The following is a 4,433-nucleotide window of genomic DNA, read 5'->3' as shown; positions in this document are numbered from 1 at the left end:
ACCCCAGCCACCCCCCGCAAGCCCCCCCCACCGCCGCCCCGGCTCAGAGAGCACAGGCAGCCCGCCGCCGGCCCTTCCCACCCCGTGCAGGCACCCCTGCATACGGGCCTCCGGCAGGGCCGGCCTGCCGCCCCCAGCCACCCCCCGCAACCCCCCCCACCGCCGCCCCGGCTGAGAGATCACAGGCAGCCCGCCGCCGGCCCTTCCCACCCCGTGCAGGCACCCCTGCATACGGGCCTCCGGCAGGGCCGGCCTGCCGCCCCCAGCCACCCCCCACAAGCCCCCCCACCGCCGCCCCGGCTGAGACAGCACAGGCAGCCCGCCGCCGCCCCTTCCCACCCCGTGCAGGCACCCCTGCATACGGGCCTCCGGCAGGACCGGCCTGCCGCCCCCAGACAACCCCCGCAAGCCCCCCCACCGCCGCCCCGGCTGAGAGAGCACAGGCACCCCGCCGCCGCCCCTTCCCACCCCGTGCAGGCACCCCTGCATACGGGCCTCTGGCAGGGCCGGCCTGCCGCCCCCAGCCACCCCCCGCAAGCCCCCCCACCGCCGCCCCGGCTCAGAGAGCACAGGCACCCCGCCGCCGCCCCTTCCCACCCCGTGCAGGCACCCCTGCATACGGGCCTCCGGCAGGGCCGGCCTGCCGCCCCCAGCCACCCCCCGCAAGCCCCCCCCACCGCCGCCCCGGCTCAGAGAGCACAGGCAGCCCGCCGCAGGCCCACCCACCCCGTGCAGGCACCCCTGCATACGGGCCTCCGGCAGGGCCGGCCTGCCGACCCCAGCCATCCCCCGCAAGCCCCTCCACCGCCGCCCCGACTGAGACAGCACAGGCAGCCCGCCGCCGGCCCTTCCCACCCCGTGCAGGCACCCCTGCATACGGGCCTCCGGCAGGGCCGGCCTGCCGCCCCCAGCCACCCCCCGCAAGCCCCCCCACCGCCGCCCCGGCTGAGAGAGCACAGGCAGCCCGCCGCCGCCCCTTCCCACCCCGTGCAGGCACCCCTGCATACGGGCCTCCGGCAGGGCCGGCCTGCCGACCCCAGCCACCCCCCGCAAGCCCCCCCCACCGCCGCCCCGGCTCAGAGAGCACAGGCAGCCCGCCGCCGGCCCTTCCCACCCCGTGCAGGCACCCCTGCATACGGGCCTCCGGCAGGGCCGGCCTGCCGCCCCCAGCCACCCCCCGCAACCCCCCCCACCGCCGCCCCGGCTGAGAGATCACAGGCAGCCCGCCGCCGGCCCTTCCCACCCCGTGCAGGCACCCCTGCATACGGGCCTCCGGCAGGGCCGGCCTGCCGCCCCCAGCCACCCCTCCGCAAGCCCCCCCACCGCCGCCCCGGCTGAGAGAGCACAGGCAGCCCGCCGCCGGCCCTTCCCACCCCGTGCAGGCACCCCTGCATACGGGCCTCCGGCAGGGCCGGCCTGCCGACCCCAGCCACCCCTCCGCAAGCCCCCCCACCGCCGCCCCGGCTGAGAGAGCACAGGCAGCCCGCCGCCGGCCCTTCCCACCCCGTGCAGGCACCCCTGCATACGGGCCTCCGGCAGGGCCGGCCTGCCGCCCCCAGCCACCCGCCACAGGCCCCCCCACCGCCGCCTCGGCTGAGAGAGCACAGGCACCCCGCCGCCGGCCCTTCATACCCCGTGCAGGCACCCCTGCATACGGGCCTCCGGCCGGGCCGGCCTGCCGCCCCCAGCCACCCCCCACAAGCCCCCCCACCGCCGCCCCGGCTGAGACAGCACAGGCAGCCCGCCGCCGCCCCTTCCCAGCCCGTGCAGGCACCCCTGCATACGGGCCTCCGGCAGGACCGGCCTGCCGCCCCCAGACAACCCCCGCAAGCCCCCCCACCGCCGCCCCGGCTGAGAGAGCACAGGCACCCCGCCGCCGCCCCTTCCCACCCCGTGCAGGCACCCCTGCATACGGGCCTCCGGCAGGGCCGGCCTGCCGCCCCCAGCCACCCCCCGCAAGCCCCCCCCACCGCCGCCCCGGCTCAGAGAGCACAGGCAGCCCGCCGCAGGCCCACCCACCCCGTGCAGGCACCCCTGCATACGGGCCTCCGGCAGGGCCGGCCTGCCGCCCCCAGCCACCCCCCGCAAGCCCCCCCCACCGCCGCCCCGGCTCAGAGAGCACAGGCAGCCCGCCGCCGGCCCTTCATACCCCGTGCAGGCACCCCTGCATACGGGCCTCCGGCAGGGCCGGCCTGCCGACCCCAGCCACCCCCCGCAAGCCCCCCCACCGCCGCCCCGACTGAGACAGCACAGGCAGCCCGCCGCCGGCCCTTCCCACCCCGTGCAGGCACCCCTGCATACGGGCCTCCGGCAGGACCGGCCTGCCGCCCCCAGCCACCCCCCGCAAGCCCCCCCACCGCCGCCCCGGCTGAGAGAGCACAGGCAGCCCGCCGCCGGCCCTTCCCACCCCGTGCAGGCACCCCTGCATAGGGGCCTCCGGCAGGGCCGGCCTGCCGCCCCCAGCCACCCCCCACAAGCCCCCCCACCGCCGCCCCGGCTGAGACAGCACAGGCAGCCCGCCGCCGCCCCTTCCCACCCCGTGCAGGCACCCCTGCATACGGGCCTCCGGCAGGACCGGCCTGCCGCCCCCAGACAACCCCCGCAAGCCCCCCCACCGCCGCCCCGGCTGAGAGAGCACAGGCACCCCGCCGCCGCCCCTTCCCACCCCGTGCAGGCACCCCTGCATACGGGCCTCTGGCAGGGCCGGCCTGCCGCCCCCAGCCACCCCCCGCAAGCCCCCACACCGCCGCCCCGGCTCAGAGAGCACAGGCACCCCGCCGCCGCCCCTTCCCACCCCGTGCAGGCACCCCTGCATACGGGCCTCCGGCAGGGCCGGCCTGCCGCCCCCAGCCACCCCCCGCAAGCCCCCCCCACCGCCGCCCCGGCTCAGAGAGCACAGGCAGCCCGCCGCAGGCCCACCCACCCCGTGCAGGCACCCCTGCATACGGGCCTCCGGCAGGGCCGGCCTGCCGACCCCAGCCATCCCCCGCAAGCCCCTCCACCGCCGCCCCGACTGAGACAGCACAGGCAGCCCGCCGCCGGCCCTTCCCACCCCGTGCAGGCACCCCTGCATACGGGCCTCCGGCAGGGCCGGCCTGCCGCCCCCAGCCACCCCCCGCAAGCCCCCCCACCGCCGCCCCGGCTCAGAGAGCACAGGCACCCCGCCGCCGCCCCTTCCCACCCCGTGCAGGCACCCCTGCATACGGGCCTCCGGCAGGGCCGGCCTGCCGACCCCAGCCACCCCCCGCAAGCCCCCCCCACCGCCGCCCCGGCTCAGAGAGCACAGGCAGCCCGCCGCCGGCCCTTCCCACCCCGTGCAGGCACCCCTGCATACGGGCCTCCGGCAGGGCCGGCCTGCCGCCCCCAGCCACCCCCCGCAACCCCCCCCACCGCCGCCCCGGCTGAGAGATCACAGGCAGCCCGCCGCCGGCCCTTCCCACCCCGTGCAGGCACCCCTGCATACGGGCCTCCGGCAGGGCCGGCCTGCCGCCCCCAGCCACCCCTCCGCAAGCCCCCCCACCGCCGCCCCGGCTGAGAGAGCACAGGCAGCCCGCCGCCGGCCCTTCCCACCCCGTGCAGGCACCCCTGCATACGGGCCTCCGGCAGGGCCGGCCTGCCGACCCCAGCCACCCCTCCGCAAGCCCCCCCACCGCCGCCCCGGCTGAGAGAGCACAGGCAGCCCGCCGCCGGCCCTTCCCACCCCGTGCAGGCACCCCTGCATACGGGCCTCCGGCAGGGCCGGCCTGCCGCCCCCAGCCACCCGCCACAGGCCCCCCCACCGCCGCCCCGGCTGAGACAGCACAGGCAGCCCGCCGCCGCCCCTTCCCACCCCGTGCAGGCACCCCTGCATACGGGCCTCCGGCAGGGCCGGCCTGCCGCCCCCAGCAACCCCCCACAAGCCCCCCCACCGCCGCCTCGGCTGAGAGAGCACAGGCACCCCGCCGCCGGCCCTTCATACCCCGTGCAGGCACCCCTGCATACGGGCCTCCGGCCGGGCCGGCCTGCCGCCCCCAGCCACCCCCCACAAGCCCCCCCACCGCCGCCCCGGCTGAGACAGCACAGGCAGCCCGCCGCCGCCCCTTCCCAGCCCGTGCAGGCACCCCTGCATACGGGCCTCCGGCAGGACCGGCCTGCCGCCCCCAGACAACCCCCGCAAGCCCCCCCACCGCCGCCCCGGCTGAGAGAGCACAGGCACCCCGCCGCCGCCCCTTCCCACCCCGTGCAGGCACCCCTGCATACGGGCCTCCGGCAGGGCCGGCCTGCCGCCCCCAGCCACCCCCCGCAAGCCCCCCCCACCGCCGCCCCGGCTCAGAGAGCACAGGCAGCCCGCCGCAGGCCCACCCACCCCGTGCAGGCACCCCTGCATACGGGCCTCCGGCAGGGCCGGCCTGCCGCCCCCAGCCACCCCCCGCAAGCCCCCCCCACCGCCGCCC

This window comes from Opisthocomus hoazin, unplaced genomic scaffold (assembly GCF_030867145.1).
Source record: "Opisthocomus hoazin isolate bOpiHoa1 unplaced genomic scaffold, bOpiHoa1.hap1 HAP1_SCAFFOLD_397, whole genome shotgun sequence".
Lineage (NCBI taxonomy): Eukaryota > Metazoa > Chordata > Aves > Opisthocomiformes > Opisthocomidae > Opisthocomus > Opisthocomus hoazin.
The sequence above is the reverse complement of the archived record's forward strand: the minus strand, read 5'-3'. Positions refer to the sequence as shown.